This window comes from Antechinus flavipes, chromosome 1 (assembly GCF_016432865.1).
Source record: "Antechinus flavipes isolate AdamAnt ecotype Samford, QLD, Australia chromosome 1, AdamAnt_v2, whole genome shotgun sequence".
Lineage (NCBI taxonomy): Eukaryota > Metazoa > Chordata > Mammalia > Dasyuromorphia > Dasyuridae > Antechinus > Antechinus flavipes.
The window spans coordinates 207,554,546-207,577,885 of NC_067398.1; the positions used below are offsets into that span (position 1 = coordinate 207,554,546).

At 33.9% G+C, this 23,340-nt stretch overlaps 1 pseudogene; it reads right to left on the reverse strand.

Moving 5' to 3' along the window:
* Positions 1-18,601: 18,601 nt before the first annotated feature.
* LOC127544830 (interferon tau-like) lies at positions 18,602-19,131 on the reverse strand (annotated as a pseudogene).
* Between the last annotated feature and the right edge of the window lie 4,209 nt (positions 19,132-23,340).

Below are 23,340 nucleotides of genomic sequence, written 5' to 3' on the forward strand. Positions count from 1 at the left end.
GATAAGAAAGAGTTTCTCATAATCTCTTGAAGCTTTCTGTTATATACATGTATGTGTATCCTATTACTAATATTTTTAAGCATGCTATATTTTATTATATTTAGAGCTTTAAAGAACTGATTATAGATAATAAACATTGGCATCTGTGCACTGGGATATAGTGCTTGAAAGGAGCCCAGAAGCATCTAGTCCTAACCCCTCATTTTTTAGATGAGGAAACTGACTTCTAGGGAAGTTAAGTGACCTGCCCATATTCACAATTTTTGCCATTGGGTCTTTCAAAATAAAGTTTTGCTGTTATAATTTTTTTGCTTTTGCTATCAATTATCAATTAAAGCAGATCCACCATAAACAATAGACAGGATCTGAATCTAGGCCCACTACTTTCAGAGCCAGTACTTTTCCCACCATTTCAGCTGTTTTTTAGCTTCACTTTCTTTTGAACTTAATGAGGGATTCTTAGAATTTATTGAACTCTTTAGTGACAGCATCAATACAGTGTTTACAGGAGCTAAATACCAAGATTATAACACATAATTGAGATAAATGTATTATTGCTGGAATTATTTAATGATCTGAAATAGAAAAGAAATCAATCATAAATGGATTCAAGAATCTGCAAGCGAAAGCCTTGGAAACTTAAAAAAAATTCTACTTCAATCTCAGTAAGAAGGGAAATATAGGTTTTGTCTTCTTTACAAAGTCAATTTTTTTTAATTAATTGAGGCATGAAACGAACAACATCACTGAGTTTGGATTATATCTGCAAATGTTATATCAAATAAAAATATTGGTTAACAGGTTAAATTAGGACATATTTTATATTAATCCTTGTCCCCTCTATAATTTATCCTTCACAAAACTTTTATGATATAATTATCACACAGACCTGAATATGTCATGTTCTGGTTTTTAAACATTCATTTAGCTCTTTCTTGCCTATATGTAAAATCAAACTGCTCAGCTTTGCATTGAAGCCTCTTATGAAGGAATAAAGAAAGCCAAGTAGTTATATCTAGACAATAATTTACTTAGCCAAACATGCTGTTGCAGAAATAAATCAGATACAAGGCTCGCAGTAGCCAAAACCCCGTAACCTTGATTTCTAAACAATTAATATACAATTTGGAGGGAGTGGAAAACAAGAAAAAATTTAATTAAAGGGCAACAACAATAAAAAAACTGGGCCTGCAGCCAAAAAATATATCTAGCAAAATTAAGCATAATATTGAATGGAGCAAAAATGGACATTCAGTGAACCCACAGATTTTCAGGAGTGTCTCAACCAAACAAACTCAATAGGAAATTTGTAAGAGCTGACATCAAAAACTAATTTCAAGAGATCAAACAAGGACAAAGTTTGTTTTATATTTGGAAAATGTAAATAATATATCTAAAATTTAATTCAATAATTGGATAGTACAAAAAGATTGGGGCAGAGCTGAGTGTGATTTGACTGTTAAAAAGCAAAACTGTCTAGAAAAAGGTAAAAATAGCAATTAAGCTATACAAATGAGGAAAATGTTTACTCTGTCTTATTCCCCCTTTTTAAGGATATTTTCCCAATATCACTTTGAAAGAATGAGATACTTCAAGAACCTAATCTTTATATATGTATATATACCAAGCTAAATACCAAGGTTATAACACATAATTAAGATAAATGTATTATTGCTGGAATATGTATGTATGGAATATATGTATGGAATATAAGTATATGTATATATTGTATACATATGTATATATGTGTGTGTGTGTGTGTGTGTATATATATATATGTATAGAAAGTGAATAGATAAATCAGTCCTAAGAACCCATTTACTTAGAATTGACCACAAATTTAGTTTGAAAAAAGTAAGAATTTTTTCATACTTGGGTTCTATTATAATAAATTAGATATATTTTAGTATTAATTTATTAATTAATAGATGATTTAGTATTGCAACAACAAAACTTCCACTGTTCTACTTTGATTATAGAAATTTGCCATGAAAGGAAAAAAATGAGAAAATTGAGGGGATTAGAAAAACAAGTGATTAATTGTGGGGGGTGAATGAACCACACTGGATCCAATTTATGACAATTCTGGAGCTAGCTTAGTTCCTTGTATTAATTATGGGTCTAGTCCAAATTCTGTTTTGTAAGAAAATATTATTGTGGGAATTGGAAGAAAACATTATTGCATTTTTTGAATCTAGCCCTGTGTGACTGAGAAATTGGACCACCTCTATCTACCTGCTCTTTAGAGACCCATAATTAAGGTAACTATCCTTTTTGCTCTCTTCTTCCCAACTTGGAAAGTCCTTAATCTTTCATCCAATTAGACATTAGATTGCCTAATGTTTTATTCTTTCCTTTTATTTGATTGGTCTTGTTTGACTAATTGTTTTTAATATTTAAATTTTTTTCTCATTTTAAAATATTTAACTTTTAACATTGAAAAGTCTGTCTCCCCCTGTACTTGGGGTCCAATTCCAAGCTGATGAGGGCTACTCCTTGTTTGTTGGGCAGTTGCTATTCATTGCTTCATACATCAATATGCTCAAAAACTCTTGGACTATGCTCCCTTTGAGCAGCATATATCCACCTTGAATGGTGGACTTAATAACAATCCATATTTTATATATATATACATCTATATAAACAACAATCCAAATTAATATGTATGTATAATGTCTTGTTTTTTATATATGTCCCACGAGATTTTACCCCAAATAGCAAAATTTTACTAAACATAACTTAGGGCTAGTTTATAATTATTTTCATGTTTTAATATTTATTTATTTAACCACAAACACATATAAGGACAGACATCTTTTTTGTCATTTGTTTACAATTTTAAAATAGCATTCTAGAATTTCACACATACAGTGAATTATTGGTAATTGACGTCAACCCCCCAATAAATGCTAACAATAGTTAGCCTCCAATTGTATCACCTGTTTACCCTTAACGTAAAACTAAAATCTTTGTAAGGTATAGTTTACTAAGTTGTCTCAAAAATGTAATTTCACTACAGTTGTTCAGGTGTAACCAACTTTTCAATGACCTCATGAACCATACTTTTCTTGGCAAAGAAATTGGAGTGGTTTGTTATTTCCTTTTCCAGTGGATTAAGGTAAACAAGGGTTAACTGACTTTCCCAGGTTTACAAAACTAATATGTGTTGGAGGCCACATTTGAGCTTGAGTCTTCCTGACTCCACACTGAGTGATTTATCCACTGATTCATCTAGCAGCCTCATACTAACAAGTATAATTTCATAATTTTTCATGAGTGATGATGGTCAAATAATCCCAGTTGACACTGACTCTTTACAATAAGCAAACTTGCTTGTTTCCCTAGAAATGCTATGTTCTCAAACTTCAGTACTTCAGAATTTTATCATAGGCTTTCAGCAGGCTTGATGATAAGATCTTATGACTACCCAAGTGAAAAGATTCAAGGTTTCTCACAGAGGAGGACAACTTAAGGAGTCCATGCTACTTTTTTTCTCCCAATCAAAAATTATTATTATAATCCCTTTCAAAGCAAATATACTTGTAAAATGTTAGGAGACACCCTGTTTTCCAGAACCAAGGCCCAGCAAGCAGGCTGTGGACTGAATTTGGCAAAACAACAATTCTTTGCACTCATCCTCCGGATGATCTCACCCTCTGGCAAAATCACATAATTATTGTATTGTTTTGAGCAGCACCAGGTGTTCTGAGCTTCAACAAGCACTGGACAAATACCCATGTTCTGGCCACGAAGCTCTATTAGAATCAAACTTGTCTCACTGTTGCTGTTACCACTCATTATCAGGGATACAATTTATTGTGTAGCCATTGGTATAAGTATTGAGATCTCCCTACATTACCTCAGATCCCCTCACTAGAAGTGGGACACAAGCACATATGTCTAAATTGTCTCTTGCTTATGATCCATTTCCCTGATTTTGAAATTAAACTTCTGTTTGATTTCTGACTCTTCTCTCTCTAGTCTACTCTGTTCAACTCTAACCATCCACAGATCAGTTTGGTCTAGTTGACATGCCTTATAAAATATTTAATAGATTTCACACATTTTGACCACATTGATCAATTCATACTTTAACAGTACTTAGAGAAAAAGAAGAATTACTTTTCTTAAAATACTTATGATAATTTAGGAAAAAATTTTAGAAACAATAATCATGTACATAATACTATGTATTTAAAATATAAAAGAAAAATTACTACCAATCAAATATATTTCCAAAATATCTTATATAGAAAATTATTACTTCTGGTATTCTATATTAATTGCATTCAAAATCAATATAGGACATTTACATTTGCTAACATTTGTCTAGTCCATGTACCAGGCACTATGTACTTTATAGACATGTAATCTCTCTCTGTGTTTTCCTTTTTTTTAATTAAAATTTTTTGTTTTAAAAACATACTCATGGATAATCTTTCAGCATTGACCCTTGCAAAAAACTTGTGTTCCAGTTTCTCCCCATTCCCTTCCCTAAATGGCAAGTAACGCAATAAATGTTAAACACATTTAAAAAAAATGTTAAATCCAATATATGCATACACGTTTATACAATTATCTTGCTGCACAAGAAAAATCAGCTCAAAAAGGAAAAAAAAAAAGAGAAAGAACATAAAAATGCAAGCAAAGAACAACAAAAAGAGTGAAAGTGCTATGTTGTGATCCCTACTCATTTCCCCTATCTCTCTGGGTAGTAGATGGCTTTCTTCATCACAAGATCATTGGAACCAATCTGAACCATCTCAATATTGAAGAGAGCCATGTTCATCAGAATTGATCATCATATAATCTTGTTGTTGCTGTGTATAATGATCTTCTGGTTCTGTTCATTTCACTCAGCATCAGTTCATGTAAGAGTCTCCAGGCTTCTCTAAAATTATCCTGCTGGCCATTTCTTATACAACAATAATATTCCATAACATTCATATACCACAATTTACCCAACCATTCTCCAATTGATGGGCATCCATTCAATTTCCAGTTTTTAGCCACTACAAACAGGGCTGCCACAAACATTTTTGCACATGTGGGTCCTTTCCCTCCTTTAAGATCTCTTTGGGCTATAAGTCCAGTAGAAAAACAGCTGGGTCAAAGAGTACTAGGCATATGATCTTTACAGCAACCTTGAGAAGTGGATGCTGTTTTTTTATATCTTTACAGATTAGGAAACTAAGGAAAACAGGTAAAGTGACTTGCTTAAAATTACACAGTAATAAAGCTCTTTTGGAGGTGGGGCATAAATTTCAAAATGTGTATTATATGTGCATGTATATATATAATAAATTTTTTGTATATTTTCCCAATTACAAATCAAGACAATTTTTAGCATTCGTTTTTACAAGATTTTCAGTTCAAATTTTTCTTTCTCATTCCCTCTTCTTCCTTCTGAATATGGTTGACAATTTGACATAAATTATTTTATATATGCTATCATGTATAATGTATTTCCATATTAATCACAGTTGTGAAAGAAGGAAGAAAATACACAAAATAAAACAAAAATCCACAAAAAAGAATAAAATACATGAAAAAATATGCTTCGGACTGTATTCAGAATCCATCAGTTTATTATTTGTATGTGGATAGTATTTTCCTTCATGAGTACTTTGTACTTGTCTAGGGGTCATTGGTGTTGCTGTGAAGAACTGAATCATACATGTTCATCATCATACAATGTTGCTAATATTGTGTATAATGTTTTCCTATTCCTGCTCATTTCACTTTACATTTCTGAAATCTGCCTATTCATCATTTCTTTTAACACAAGATTATTCTAGTACAGTCATAGACCATAGTTTGTTCAGCTCTTCTGCAAATGATGGGCTCCCCTCAATTTCTAATATTTTACTACCACAAAAAGGGCTGCTATAAATCTTTTTGCATATGTAGATCATACCCCTTTTTAATATTCTCTGGGGTATGCAGATCTAGTAGTGAAATTGTTGGCTCAAAGGGTATGAATGCACAATGTGATTGCTCTTTGGACATAGTTCCAAATTGTTCTCCTGAGTGGTTGGATCAGTTCACAATTCCAACAACAGTGTCTGAATTGTCCTTTATTTTTCCAACATTTGGTGGGTTTTTTTTTTTTTTTGTTGTTGTTGTTGTTTTGTTTTTGTTTTTTGGGGGGCACATTAGTCAATCTGATAGGTAAAAGTTGATAACTCAAAGTTGTTTTAATTTGCATTTCCTCTAATCAAAAGTGATTTGGAGAACTCCTTCACATGCCTATAGGTAGCTTTGATTTCTTCATATGAAAACTGCCTGTTCATATCATTTCACCATTTATCAATTGGGGAATGGTTTGTATTTCACTCAGTTTTTCGTGGTATTTGAGAAATGAGACCTTTATCAGAACAACATACTATCAAGATTGTTTCCTCAGCTTTCTGCTTTCCTTCTGATCTCAGTTGCATTGCTCTTATTTGTACAAAAACTTTTAATTTTAGTATAATCAAAATTATTTTTCATTTCATTATGTTTTCTATCTCTTACTTGCTCATGGATTCTTGGCAAGATTAGTTTCTTTCTTATCTCTTTTAATTAGCTCTATTTTTGCTTTAACTTTGGAGATCAGAATTACTACTACTGCTTTATTTATTTATTTTTTATTTCAGGTGAAGCATAATAAATTCTGTTTCTGTACCACCTGTGTGCGTCTCTCTCTGCTTCATGTGTAACATATTGTAGGATTCTGGTATTTGATCACATTCTGCTGAATAGCCACAGATATGGATAGCCACATCTGTTTTATGGGAGAGTTCATCCCATTCACCTTTACAGTTTTGATTACTAATTGTGTATTTCTTTTTGTCCTATTTCTTCTCCTGTTTGTCCTCTCTCTTCTGTTTCCCTTTCTCTTTTCATCAGTGTTTTGCTCTTGTCTTCCACTTTCCCAATCTGTTCTCCCTTCTGTACTCCAATCCTTTACTTAATCTCTGCATAAGGTAAGATAGATTTCCATTTTCTACTGATTTTATATATTATACCCTCTTTCAGCCAATACTGCTGAGAATCAGGTTCACTTGATGCCCATCCTCCTCTTCTCCATTGCAATAGGTAATTTGCATTTCTTCATGTGAAATAATTTACCCTCTTTAACCTCTCCATTCCTTCTGTACCCAGTATACTGCCCTTTCTCATCCATTAATTATTTTCATGTCATTCCCTTATCCTCATATCCTCTCTCTAGTTATATTCTTTTTAGCTATACTATTATTGATACAATTTTTGAGAATTACAAGTATCATCTTCCCATATTCTGATGTAAATAGTTTATCTCTGTTGAATCCCTTCTTTTCTTTTCTTCTTCTTTTTTTTTCTTAAACCTATTTATGCTTCTCTTGGGTCTTGATGTTAGAGATTAGATTTTTGGCTTAATTATAGTTTGCTCTTTAAGAAAACTTGAAATCCTTCTATTTCATTGAATGACCATTTTTCCTCTTGATGTGTTATACTTAATTTAGCCAGACAGGTAATTCTTTTTTGTGTCCCTTGCTGCTTTGCCTTTCCAGAATATCATGTTCTGTGTCCTCTGATCTTTTAATGTTGCAGCTACTAGATCCTCCATAATTCAGATTGTGGCTCCTTGGTATATGAATTATTTCTTTCTGGTCACTTGAAATATTTTTCCTTGATCCAATAGCTCTGAAATTTGACTATAACATTACTTAAAGATTTTATTTTGGGATCTCTTTCCTGAGGTGATTGGTAAATTCTTTCAATGCCAATTTTGCCCTGCCTTTCCAGCTTACCAGGTCACCTTTCCTTAATAATTTCTTGAAAGCTGATTTCCAGGTCCTCTTTTTTATTATGGTTAGTCCATAATAAAAGTCCAGTTAGTGTGACATTCTTTGTCCTGCATTTTAATTTCCAGATAAGCTGTTTTTCAACAAGATCTTTTTCATTTTCTTCCATATTTTTCATTCTTTTGCGTTTGATTGATGTCTTATAGAGATATTCTATATCTCTATATAAGCAAACTTCCACTTGCTCAATTCTAACAATTTAACAGTTGTGTTTGCCAGTTAGCTTTTGTATTTTATTTTTTATTTGGCCAATTGTACTTTTTAAGGTTTGTTTTCTCAAGTGGTTTTTTGTATATCCTTTTCCAATTGGCCAATTCTATTTTTTTTAAACAAATGTTTTATTTTCTAAGCTGTTGATTTTTTTTCATAATTCTCTTGCATCATTCTCATTTCTTACCCAGTTTTCTTCAATATCTCTTAAACAATTTTTTGAGCTCTTTTTTGAGCTCTTTAATGAGTTCGTTCTGAGCTTGAGACCACTACCCATGGCCTGGTGTTGGTGTTTTCCTGTCTACTACACTAGGGCTCAGGAACTTCCACTGTTTGTTGAGTTGGAACTTGCTACAGGCTTGCTGGGACATTTCCTGCTCTGGACTGTATTCCTCCTTTACCCAAGTAAGTCAGACATCTCTTGCCAACCTTTCAAATTTCTTGGGCTCAAAGATTATTTCATTCTGTCCTCTCACTAGCTCTGTTCTAGTATTTGTCCTGGGACATTCTTTTATGGTTGTTTGGAGGTGATCTTGGGAGAATTACATGTGATTCACTGCTTGCTTCACCATCCTGGCTCCCAGAAGTGTGAGAAGGAATTTTATTTCAGATTTACTTGAACCATACATTTTTCAGCATAATGCAAAACAACAGATATTCTCTGTTCTTTATATATATATATATATATAATATATGTATATATACACACATATACATACATCCCTAAATATACATATATACATGCATACACACACATACATGAATATTAAATATATTTCAGAGGACTGATTAAGTACCTAAGCTGTACTAAAAATTGTTTTCAGGAACATAAAAAACCACAGTCTCTACTCTCAAGGAACTCATAGTCTAATGAGGGAAAATCCCAAAGAGACCTTATACATAACAGATATTTAATATATACTTTTAGAATTATGTTTAAGTACATATCACCATAAGTCAAGAGTTTGAAGAACTCAATAATTCAACTGGAATGATTTCTTAATTTCTTCTTCTCTGTTTCTGTAATTTATGGTTCTTAACTAAATGAAAACCAAGTTTCCTCTAAAGTCAGATTTGTGAGAATGCATTCAACTGATACTAGAACACCTTTAATTAAATGAGATTGGGCTCAGTTTTTACTCTCTAAATGGTACATGATAAGGGAAGGACTTTCAGTCCGTGGATTTTGCCTAGAGAACTGCAAACATATGAAACCTTCAGGGTGCTACTAGAAGTTGTAGGATGTCCATACATATAACTTATCTTGGTATGTCAGATAGTGATTGAGCATGAAAATATTAATTTTCCATTCTCTTCACAGTCTATGGTGTCTTCCTTGACATTCCAGTCTTTTGATACAGTTCTTTTGCTTACTTATAATCCAGGCCTTATACTTACATTATGGCCCTGTATTTTGGCTTTGGTGGGCACTTTGAGTTGCTGAGCTAACTATTCTGGGGTTCTCTCAATTGAATTTCTTCCTCTTGGCCAGAGAGAAGGGGAAAAACTCATTCTTTCTTTTGTTTTCAATGCAATTAACATGCATTATACTATTAAGAAATTTTTGATGTAGAGAAAATAAAATTCTTGTCTCTAAGGCATCCTACCATTGAATATACTTATTTAAGCATTAGTGGTATGCTTCTTTTGCAGTTACTCTCCTTGTCTGAGGAGAGTAACTATGACTTTTTGCATTTCTGTATATCCAGGAAGAAGCATAGTGAATTGATTCAGCAAGTTTTTAAAATAATTATTTTAAAACTTTGAAATTGCAACCAAATTCAAACCTTAAATTTACAGTTTTAACTCTGAGATGAGACATCCTATTTTACAATTTTGTCTCATTCCCTTATAGGACACATAATCTTTGGTAAATGCTAGTATTTATTCATTATCATTTATTATTATTATTTTATTCCTGAAATATTTCTTACTCCTGTTGTCTCCCTACTACTTCCATTGCTATCACATGCATTTAGGTCTTTATTAAGTTTTGTCTTCTTTTGGTTTCAATAATATTCCTTTCTTCACTTCACTTTATGGCTCCTATTTACCAGTTCTCCAATACTCAAAGTAGAAATTCTTTTCTGCTGATCTTAACCTTTTTATTCCTGAAATTCCCATCCTATGATCTTGCCCTCTTGATTAATGGTTGTCTTATATAATATGCTACACCTAAACCTTTCTCCAGTCTTAATTGATTTCATTGCCCTTCTGTTTTATTAGGAATATATTTTTTTTTCTGCCTTTGTTTTTAAAAATCATATGGCAGTCTCTTCTCCCAATACTTCCCTGAATACCTTATAACTTTTCAAATGATATGTTAAAGTGATTTTTAACATTTTTTAAAGTTTTGAATTCCAAATTGTATCTTTTCCTCCTTATCCTTGCTTTTCCAAAGACTATGAGCAATCTTATATTAGTTATACATGTGCAATAATGTAAAACATTTTCATGTTAGTCATTTTATATAAGAAGACAAAAAATTAAAAAGATAGTATGCTTCTGGATGTGTTCAGAAACTATCAGTTCTTTTTCTGGAAGCAGAGAGCATATTTCATCATGAGTCCCCTGGCATAGTTTTGGATCACTGAGAATAGCCAAGTCAATCACAATTCTTTATTGTACAGTATTGCTGTTACCATGTCCAGTGTTCTCCTGATTCTGTTCACTTCACTTTTCATCAGTTCATGTAAGTCTTTCCTGTTTTTTCTGAAATAATATTGCTTTTCACTTTTTATAGCAAAATAATACTTCATCACAATCATATAACATACCTCATTGAGCCATTCTCCAATAGATAGCTATCCCTTCAATTTCCAGTTCTTAGCTACCATAAAACAAGCTGTTATAAATATTTCTGTCAAGCTGGTCTTTCCTTTTTTATGATTTACTTGGGATATAGCAGTAGTATTTCTGGGTCAAAGTTTTATAACATTGCACATAGTTACAAATTATTCTCCAGAATGTTGAATCATTTGGTGGAATCACTCTACCAACTGCACTGTAATTTTCATAACAAAATAATTCTCCCTGGCCAGCACTTACTTAATATATTGTCTTCAAATATTAGGATCCAGAAGATCCTAAATTCGGCTTAAGGGATTAATCAACAATGTGAACAACATCCTTTCTCCAGGCCCAATAAGATCTTCCAAGAGGAATTAGGTACTAGATATAGAACAATTACAAGTGGATTTATAAGACAAAACAGGAAAGCAACCTAATGAATGAAATCCTTATGGATGAACCCCAGAGACTGCTAAGCCTTAAAGTGTTCACTCTTAAACTTTTCATCACCACCCTACATGCCCTTGTCTGGTATGGACGAATTGTAGTTCATGTTTATGCTTTGGATTATCTAGGGACTAAATAGCATTCCCACAGGGAAATAAAGTCTGGTTGCAGTAGGGGATAGTGAATTTTTAAAATAGATTTATTCTTATAATAGTTGGTGCAGTCAGGGATCCCTTCTCTAACAGAATACTATATTTCCCCACATAACATCCTGGTCCATGAGAAGAGACATGAGAGCTCCTGGGGAGAGCTCTGCAGAATAGTGTGACCATATATATATATGTATATATATATATTGTGTGTGTGTGTGTGTGTGTGTTTGTGCGTGCGCACACATGTATGGACTCTTGACTGAGCTTTCAAAGTTAATGGGAAAGTATACAATCACCTAGATGGCAAGTGCTTGTACACATAGCAAAAATAATAATTATTATTACGATTAGAAAAACACAAAGGCACTATACTTAATGGAAGCATAAAAATTAACCAATTAAAACCTTATATGCACTTTATATTAGAAAATTTAACTGAATCACAAAAAAGACATTTACATGAGCTTGTTGAATTGAATCATAATTTGTCTAAGTTTGAGGATTCACTAATTCACCAGGAATTATTTCTCAAGTCCTGACTTGCTCCAGTATTTTCTTATTCTGTGATGTATGCCTGGTCCCTGAATGAGAAGCAGGTTCCTTGTGAAGTCATTTCCTGAGAGACAATTTTGAGCTCAATTCTTAATCTCTTCATGGGGCAGAGTAAGGCAGGGATGCTGTCCCATGGATTTCCCTTTGACATCTACTAAAACATGAGACACTCAGGATTCTATTGGTATTGTGGGGTACCCTCACACATAGCCCATCTTGGTATTTCTTCCAGTTATTGATAGTGCATCTATGTGTGAATTATCTGTACCCTTCACAGAATCCCCTTCAGTTCTCTGACCTAGCTCCCCAAAATGGCTCTTTTGCTCATCAGATCTAACTTACATCATAACCTTGTAGTATGAGTTTCTCTAGATACCCTAAGTTGCGGACATCACTGGGTTTACCTCAAATAAATGTACTTTACATGAATAGAAGGGAAACTCCTTCCTCTACTTCTTTTTTCAATATGTTTGACATGAGTACAGTTTCCTTTTGATTCTCATATCTCATTTATCCTTGAGGAATTTTTAATGTAAAGAAAATGGAATTTTGATGTTTAAAAACTCTAAACATAAATTCCATATTCTCTGAAATCTATTGCATTTCTTTATTTGAAAAACCTCAAGAAGGAAGAGAAATTGCTCTAATTTTGTTAATAGTGCCAGTGACATTCCTGATTCCTTGGGGAATCATTCACCTTTGGCAAGCAGTTGATTCCCCAGTTCTGTTGTGTCAGCCTCTATAGTGTACCTTGCATTTAATTTGTGTCAACTTACATAATAACCATTCTTTTAGATAATGACTTTTTTCCTTACAAAAGCTATTTGTCTTTTAACTTTTTTTTCACTCCAAGTTTTTGTGTGTCCAATCCTTCCTCCATAAAACTGACTAGGTAATTTTATATTGGTATAATCATGACACTTTTTTTGATGGGGGGAGGGAGGAAGTGGGAGAAGGAGGTAAATGACTTGCCCAGGGTCACACAGCTATAAGTAGTGTCTGAGGCTTAATTTGAACTCAGGTCCTCCTGACTCCAGGTTTGGTACTCTTTCCACTGTACCATCTTAGCTGCCCCTAAACATGACACTCTTATTCAAACACTCCCATTGGCTTCCCATTGCATACCTGGGGAAATGACTTGGAAAAGAGAAAAGAATACTAGAAAGGAAATAACTTGGAAAAGTGAAAAGAATACTAAAATTGGAAATGGGAGAGACACTGATTTAAATCCTATCTTTTGCTCTTGTTCATTGTGTGACCTGTGTTACTCTGCTACAGAATTGAGGATTTTATTAAATAAAGTAGATAAAGTGCTTCACAAACCTCAATATTCTGGAGCCTTTTCATACCAGCCCATTTTCATAAATTTTCAACACGAATATGCATGCATCAGAAATAGGCAAACAATATAGCAGCAGAGTTTATTTTATTGCTTTGTTTTGTTTTGTTTTAAAATAATAGCTTTTTATTTTCAAAATATATGAAAAGATGGTTTTCAACATTTACCTTTGCAAAACCTTGTATTCCAAATTTTTCTTTCTCCATTCCTCTCCCTGCCTCTCCTAGACAGCAAGCAATCCAATATATATTAAATATGTGCAGTTATTTTATACATATTTCCATAATTATCACAAGAACAATCAGATCAAAAAGAAAAATGAGAAAGAAAAAAAAACCATACAGTCCCCAAAAGGTGAAAATACTATATTGTGATCCACATTCAGTCCCTCCTCTCTCTGGGTGTAGATGGCTCTCTCCATCACCAGTCTATTGAAATTGGTCTGATTCACCTCATTGTTGAAAAGAGCCAAGTCCATCACAGCTGATCATCACATACTTTGTTGCCATGTACAATGATGTCCTGGTTCTGCTCATTTCACTCAGCATCAATTCATGTAAGTCTCTCCAGGCCTCTCTGAAATCATCCTGCTGATCGTTTCTTACAGAACAATAATATTGCATAACATTCATATACTGTAACTTATTCAGCCATTTTCTAACTGATGGGCATCCACTCACTTTCCAGTTCCTTGCCACTACAAAAAAGGCTGCTACAAACATTTTTTGGTACGTATAGAACCTTTCCTCTTTTTATGATCTCTTAGGGATACAGAATTTTATTACTTTCTTGATTGCCTACATTTAAGAAAGGAATGGAAAGGATTCTGGGAAGACGAGGAACTAGGTCAAAAAATTCGAAGAACTCTAGATTTCTCTCACAAACAAGCCGATGTTGTGCCTAGGGGCAAACAGAATGAATAAAAACATTAGGAGTTCAGGCAGAACACTGGTTGTGGAGAGGCCTGGAGAGACTTACATGAACTGATGCTGAGTGAAATGAGTGGGACCAAGAGATCATTATATACTTCAACAATAATACTATATGATGATCAGTTCTGATGGACATGGCTGGCTCTTTTCAACAATGAGATGAAACAAATATAATAGTAAAGCTATTATAATAGTAAGCTGCAAATTTATACCACAAATGTTTAATATAATTTTTGAAATTCAAACAATAGCAACAAGATATGAGCAAAATTTAAAATGTGGTGATTGATTATAATTGCTCAGCCTAAAAGAAAACCAATGAGGCAGAGTTTCAAGCCAATAGTACTTTATTAAAAGGTACATGGTCCCCCCTATTAAAGTGGATATCAGATTTTCCTCATCTTCTGAGATCTTTCCTTCATTCACCTTATTTTTATAAAACTTAATACAAGTTTTGATACTTGAACATTCTAAAGAGGCTATTCAAAGTGCAGAATCCTATTTATTGATAGATATTGCTTCACGGGCCAAAAAAAATGATGCATCAGCTAGAACTGGTATGTCAAATTTGGAGGCTTGGTGGTTCATGAAGCATGGGGCATCTTAACTGACTAAGTGGTCATAAGGTGGTCACCTGGTCATTTTAGACAAGAGAGAATGGTCCAGAGATACAAATTTAAGTTGGGCAACTTTCTTAAACATCAAAAAATCCTATTCATGTTATGTTTGGACAGGGAATTTGAGAAAACTGGTTAGATATATCTTTGTCAGCATTCTTGTGGTTGTACAAGTGAGTTTCATAATTGGTAAACAAGTAGTGAACTTTACATTAAAGTGTGAGATGCACTATAAGAACTTATCTATCTCTTTGTGGTCTTTGTAAAATATTAAACTTATTAATTCTGAATGGAATAGAGAAGGGTCCAAATGAATTATTTCTAACAAAAGGTCCAAATAGTGGCAAAGAACTGACAAAACTATTCCTAGGCCTTTGTTGTAACAATTGCATCATCTCCAAAACCCATACTGTTGTTGCTGTTGCTTGCATTATGGACTGGTCCTTGCCCAGAAATACCTCTTCTACTGAACTCCTAAGTTGCCTTGGACTGGAAAAAGATCTCATCCCATCGTTTTGATGGTTATACTGTTCTAGAATTCTTTTTGTAGCACGGTTTAAAGTTGTTTGGAGGAAAATGTTGGGAGCTATCGTATTGCCTTTACTCTGCCTTTTTGGAACTGCCTTTGGAGAAGCATTTATGAAGCTATTGCTGAATAATGAACACTGTGCTATGTGCTGACCTTGCTAATTAAAAAACAAAGAGAGTCCCTGCCCTCGAGCTTCCATTCTTTTTTAATATGACCTACATTTCTCATTGTATTCATCTTACCATTGGTTTCCAGAGAGTTAGCCCTTATATTAAAGAAGAAAAGCACAGAATTTTAAAAAGTCAGCAAAATTAAACATGTATTGAAAAAGTATGGCTTTTGTATAAATTATTCTACCAATGATTCCCCATTTCTACAAAGAAATGGGGAACTTTGTCTTCTCATTTCTATTCCTTGAGTTCAAATGTGATTACTTAAATTTTGTAGCACTCAATTTTTATGAGCTTGATGGAGGTTTAAGTATTTTTTTATATTTATATTATAAGTTGTTTGGTGTTTTTTTTTTATCATTCTGTAAACTTCACTTAAATCAGTTCATACAGCTTTCCTAGCCTCTCTTTATTTATCACACTTAATCCCATTGTGACCATAAAGCTCCTAAAGCTCCAAGCATGGCAGTCTTTAGCTATAACCTCAGCTCAGAAGATTTATGGAATTTAAACTATCACATTTCTTTATATAAACAACCACAAGAAGGGACCCAACTTTAATCCATAACAAACATGTGAAGAGCCCAGATGCTGATTATAAAAAAATATAATCTCTTTAGAATAAATCAAAGTATTACCTTACATCATTGTCTATTGTAGGCTTTCAAGAAGACTATGAGCAAGACTTGCTGCTATCTGCAGAGGAAAGCTCCAGATGAAAGCATGGGTTCCAGAGAGAAGAGAGGTAGATATACGTAATGACTTCAAAGAAGCAAGCATCCTCATAAAATAAATCAATCAAATTCAGATATCAAAAACTTTCTAGACAGAGGAGACTTGGGTATTTGCCAGATTTAATCCCCTCAGTCTAGACATGAGAAAACTGAAGCAAAGAGAGACCAGATAAGTATTCCTGAGCCAGGTAATCAGTGATAAAAGTATGCAGTAGGTCTCCTGGTATGAAATGTAGTGGTTCCATTACATTAAGATTTTTAGGGTCAAATGAGAAAAAGAAAAACCTTAAAGTTAATGAGCAGCATATATTATTCTTTTCCCTTCTTCTATTCCATATGCTCCTCTTCCCCCAAGCCTTACCTGAAAAGAAAGAAAACTGTTAATATAGAAATTCCATCAGTGAGTCATGGAAAAAAGATATTATTCTTCATCTCTTCATGAATGTATGACAGTTCCAACTTCTTACATGATGAACAAGAATACAGGGCTGAGCTAAAAGAATTGTGCCTAAACAGAAAATGGCAAGTTGGAAGTCAAATGAAATAGAGAAATATCAAATCCTGTGAGACCCTAAAAAGCTTTTTTTTTTCATTCATCATTACACATGCCTTAGCCAGTTTCTGTAATGACTGCGTATTTAAAATCAGCTGGAGTCAGGAATTCAGGTTAAGGGAAAAATCTTCAATCTTTATTGAAGTGAAGAGGTGAATAAGGATTGCGATAGCAATATGGGCAAGAAAGATTGCTATAGCAATATGGGCAGCTGCGACAGGAAACCAGCTAACAGAGGGGGATCTGAGCTGAAGGGCCGGCTGTCACAATCACAATGCAAGCAGTCCCTCCTTCCCCTTCCTTTTCCACTCCCCTGCCTCCACCCACCAAAATCGTCATTTCCTATACAACACATCAGGACTTGCACAAAGAGTGGGCGGGGGCCATTCTTTCTCCAAGCTTATATATTAATAGAGTATGGTCCAATTACTATTTAGCCTCATGTGCTTGGGACCTCAGTGCATCAACTCAAGCCTCAGCCCATTACAAGTTTCCTATGTACTATTCTATTATCCTTTACCATTTTTGATAGCTGTGTATTTACCCTTTAAATTCCCCACTATGGGAACAATCAATATGAGTCATCTTCTAATAAGAAATGACAACAAATGAATAATAATAATGATAATAGCTGTATTTATGTAACACTTTACATGTGTTTTTTACTTTGATTTTCACAAAAACAGCTTTGTGAGATAGGCACCATTATTTTCTCCATTTTACACATGAAGAAAATAAAGGTGAAAACTGGACATATATTGACTGAGAAAATAACGTATTAACATTGTCTATGTATTAAAATATCTATTGTATTTTTATTTTATTTTGTCAAGTATTTTCCAGTTATATTTTTAATGTAGTTCAGGTAGTAATTAGGAATGTAACTAGCTACAATATATCCAATGGCTCTGGTTTAGCCATTTCTTACTCAATGACCACCTACTTTGTTTCCAATTTTTTTCTTTCCCTAAAAGTGCCCCTGTAAATATTTTTTCATAACTGGAGATTTTCTTCTTATCAATGGCTTCATTGAGGTATAAACTTGCTAATGGAATTTCTCAGCCAAAGAGAATGGACATTTTAATCACTTTATAATTATAATTCAGTTTCTAGGGTTGTCATAACTTTTCAGAGCTCTACTGCTTTGTGTCTATTACATCTTGCTTTGGGACACACGTCTTTTGCACACTTGTTGTATCCTTTCATTACATTGCAGCTCATCTGAAGGGACAAGGACTGTGTCATTTCCAGCTTTATATATATCTGATTAGCACATTGCCTCCCTCTTGGATGTTTTATTAAGTGCTTGTTGATTTTCATTTTTGTACTCAATCTTCTCTGAACTCTTATAAATTATTAAATCAGCCTTTTCACATGAAGTTTATTAATAAAATAGTTTTATTAGTAAAATAGAGTTCTTTAGTAATGATAGACAATATAAATACTCCCAAAATGTTCCTTCTGTGAAAAATAAATATAAGCATAAGCATAAAAATAAATAATGTAAATAACTAAATAGATCAATAAATCCAACACCACAAATTATAAAATTGTCAGTTATTGAACAAAGATGATGATTTTCTGTATTCAAAGTCCCTTTTCAAAACAGTAATGGCAATTTATATTATCTTAACACCATTCAATAAAAACAGATGATTTTCAGTGATGTGGAAACTATTCTTTCAAATTACTGCTTATTTTTAGGAAGCAGCCAATTATTTAAAGAACAGAAAGTCTGTTTTCTTCCTCAGGCCTTGAGTTTTCTTGTTAGTTTATTCATGAATAGAAGGACTCTCTGGATCTCTCCCCTCACGATCTCCCAGGCACAGTGGCTATACTCAGTGCCCTTATCCCTTGGAAGTAGTTCTTCAGGACCAGTCTGGGGTTCTCACTTCCCAAGGAAGGCTCTTCCTGCTCCACATCCTGCTCAAGACACTGCTCCAGTTGGTCCAAGTGATGATCCAGTCCAATGAGCAGTTGCCTGAGTTGGGTTTGACTCCAAACAGCAGGAGTGGTATTCAGGCTGAAGATGGTGAAGATCTGCTGGAGGGTCTCGTGAACGATGGCCATAGCACTTTCCCTCTGGAGCCGGCTGCCCTCCATGGCTTCCTTTAGGAAGTTGAAGTTGGTTCTCTCCTTTATACATGGTAGCAAGGAAAATTTGGTTGAGAAGGGAGAAGTCTTTCTTTAGTCCCTGAGTCAGGTCACAGCCCAGGAAGCAGAGGGTGCTGGAGCAGAGCAGAAACAGGGCAACTGGTAACAAGTCCAGGACATCATGGTGATAGTGTGGTTCTAGCTGAGCTGGGAGACCAGTGAGCCTTTTGTCTCAGGTTCTTGGTTTATCTTACCTCAAGGTCACTCTCTCTTAAATAGTACTAAATATTTATAATGGGATTTCCCTTTTCTTTTACTTAGTTTTCATATTGATTTTAGAAGATGTCATTACAACCTCATTTTTAAAATACTTGTAAAACTGCAACCAAATTCAGCTTTAAAGAAGGTTTACATATTAAGTTCTTTGAGATGAATCATAAATTATACATTTATATAGTCAATTGCCAAATGCCATTCATTTTATTCTTTCATTTTTTCTTACTCATGTTCTGTTCCCTACTACTTTATTGCCACCATCTGCATTTAGGCCTTCTTTAACTCTTATCTTCCTTTGCTTTCAGTGATATTCCTGTTTTGTCTTTACTCTGGTGTCCTAAGTACTAATTCTGTAATACTCAGAGTAGAAATCATATTCAGCTGGACTTATCACTTTCATTCCCACAAATCCCACCCAATCCTCCTGGTTAATGGTTGTTTCATATCATGTACTACATTTAAGTCTTCTTTAAATCATACCTGACTTAACTGCCCTGCTGCCTTTTTTATTACTCATGTGTATAACCTCTCTGGTCTTTCTTCCCTCAGCTCATACTTTCTAAATTTGAGAGCATAATCAGATCAACATCATCCTTGATCTTGGAAATGGTATGGCAACCTATTCCCCCAAGCCTTCCAAGAACACAATTGGAACTTTAAAAAAAATTTTTTTTAAAAATAATTTTTAATGTTTCTAGTTTTGTTTTTCTTTTGAGTTCCAAATTCCATCTCTCCCTCCTTTCTTCTCTTCTCCCTTTCATGTGACAGTAAGCAATCTGATACAGGTTATACATGTGTAATCATATACAATGTTTTCATATTAGTCATTTTGTATGAAAAAGAAAAGAATTTTAAAAGCTTAAAAATAGCATGCTTCCATTTGTATTCAGAGAATATTAATTCTTTCTCTAGTGGCCATAGAAGGTTTCATTATGAGTCCTTTGGGATTGTCTTAAATCATTATATTACTGAGAATAGTTGCATAATCCATAATTCTTTTTTGTATAATATTGCTGTTACTATGTACAATGTTCTCCTATTTCTGCTCCCTTCACTTTGCATCAGTTCATGACTTTCCAGATTTGTCTGAAATCATTTTGTTTGTCATTGTCAATATTTCCTCATAATCCTACCAATTCACAACCTCCACTTGTTTAGTCATTCCTCAATTGATAGGCATCACTTTGATTTGCAATTCTTACCCACCACAAAAAGAGCTGCTCTAAATATTTCTGTACAAGCAGATCTTCCCCTACCTCTTTTTCTGCTCTGTTTGGCACAAAGACCTAACAGTAGTATTGCTGGATCAAAGGGTATGCCCATTTTTATAGCCCCTTGAATATAATTCCAAATTGTTCTCCAGAATGGTTGGATCAGTTTACAAATCTACCAACAGTACTTTGCACACTTGCAACTTTTTTATAAGAAAATACTCCTCCCTGGGCACTATGTTCCTGTATGTAGTCTACAACTATTAGAACAGAAGATCCTAAATTAGGATCAACGATTAATTAGCAATGTGGACAAATTTCTTTTTATAGACCCAATGAACTCCTCTAAGGGGAATTAAACACAAGATATAAAGAGTACAGCTGAATTTTTAAGATAAAGGAGGAAAGTATGATGAGGTAAAATCCTTATTAATGAACCCCAGAGATTGCTAATCCTTCAAGTGTTCCCTCTTCAACCTATTGCTCTCACTTATTATGAACAAATTAAACTAGACGCTTATGCCTTGAATCATATTGGAATCCATAGCTCATCTAGTGACTAAATAGCATTCCTACAAGGAAAGAAAGCTTGCTTGCAACAGGGGATAGTGACTTTGAGACTGGTTTATTCCGGGAATAATTGTTACAATGGGGCTCTTCTTTGAGAGAATAATATGTCTCCCTACATACATGTCTTCCTAATCAATGATAAGGAATATATGAACTCCTGAGGACAGCTTGCTTGTAGGACAGTATGAATGCCAAAGTATGCTCATACATCTGGACTCATAGATGAAATTGCACAGTTAATGGGAAAGGGCACAATCCTCTTGAAGACAAGTGCTTTCAGAAAAAGTAAAAATCAAAATTATCATTATCATTAGAGAAAAACAAAGGCATTACATTTAAAAATTAAGCTATCAAACCATATGTATGCTAAGTAGTAGAGCCTCAAAATTCATAAAGAAAATTAAATTGTAAAAAGGGAAAAAAGTTTATATGAACTTGTTGAATTGAATCTACTAACATATCATAATATACCCAAGTTTGAGAATTCAAAGATTCACCAGGAATTATTTCTCAAGTCCCTCCTCACTCCACTAATCTCTTATTCTGTGATTTATGCCTAATTCTTGAATGAGAAATATTTTTTCTCTTAAGTCAGTTTGGTGAGACTCCATATCCAGGGAGACAGTTTTGAGTTAAATTCTTTTTCACATCTTGAGGCAGAATAAGAAAGGGCTCTATCCCATGGATTCCCTTTTGACATTTGCTAAAATATGAAATTCAGCATTTTATTGGTGTTGTGAGATGCCCACACAAATAACCCATCTTGACATTTGCTCCAGGTATTGATTGTACATCTATATGTGAATTCTCTGCACTTTTCACACTTCAAAGAATTCCCCCCACCTATCTGACATAGCCCACAAATAGAGCTCTTCTCTTTGCCAGACTTTACTTGCATCATTCATGGTCCTGTAGTTTGGGTTTCTCTGGGAACTCTGGGTGACTTCACTGTGCTGAGTTTAACTAAATTTAGTTCATAACGCTAAACCAGCTAAATTTACTTCACATGACAAGACAGGAAATCATTTTCTCTACTTCTTTTTTCAATCTGTTTTACACAGTTTCAGTTTTCTTCTGGTTTTTCATATCTCTTTTACCCTGGAGGAATTTTTGATGTACAGAAAATAGAATTTTGATACGTTAAAAACTCCAAATAGAAATTCTATATCCTTTATGATCTATTACCTTTCTTCATATGAAAAACCTCAAGAAAAGAGGGAAATGTTTTTTAATATTTTTAATAATCATCCCAGTATCATTCCTCATTCATGATTCCTTTCTATTTTACCCTCTGCAAGCAGTTCAACTCTGTTGTGTCAGCCTCTATGATGAGCTTTGCACAACAACAATTCAGTTTGGTTCCTGATTTTTATTGCTAAGGCTATTTTAAGTGTGTCCTATCTGTTCTCCTGACTCCAGGTTATCCTCTATCTTATCCTCTATCCAACCCCTCTTCCATAAAACCAACTGAGTAATCTTGTTTTGGTATAATTTTGATATTTTTACTTAAATGCTCCCCGTGGCTTCCCATTGCCAACCATGGGAAAATGACTTGGAAAACGGAAAAGGATAGTAGTCTTAGAGATGGGATAGATCCAGGTTTCAGTCCCATCTCTTGCATTTGCTATCAGTGTGTCTTATCTTACCTTGGCACAGATTTGAGGATTCTATTAAAAATGTTTATAAAGCATTTCACAAGCTAGGATATTCTAGAGCCTGTTCATTCTAGCTCATTGTCATAGATTTTCAGCATTGTGCTCTTTAGAAATAGACATATACTACAATTCAGGGCTTGTTTTATTGCTTTGTTGATTGCCTAGATTTAAGAAAGGGATGGAAAATATGTGGCTAATGAAGATTAAATTGAAATGTATAAGGTATCTTTTTTGGAGAGATAGTTTGTTAGCATTTACTAGCATACAACTGTTTACTGTAAAAAATTATTATATCAGTGACATATCATATCAAAATAATGGATCTATTTGGACCTACAAGTTTTAAGTCATGTTAGATTATTATTAGTTATAATTAAAGCAAATTATTTAAGCTGTCATAACCTCCATTTCTCCCTCTATTAAATAATATTCTTGCTCTTATCTTGAGGCAAAGTAAGGCTAGGAAGAGTCCTGTCTTATGGATTCTCCTTTGACACTTGTTAGCTAAAATATGACATACTCAAGGTTCTATTGGTATTGTGCTGTGCCCACACAAATAGCCCAAACTGGCATTTCCTGCAGGTATTGGCTGTGCATCTATATGTGAATTATCTCTTTCTTTTACATATCATAGTATCCCCCTCAGCTATCTGATGCAGTCCCCAAATATAGCTCTTATT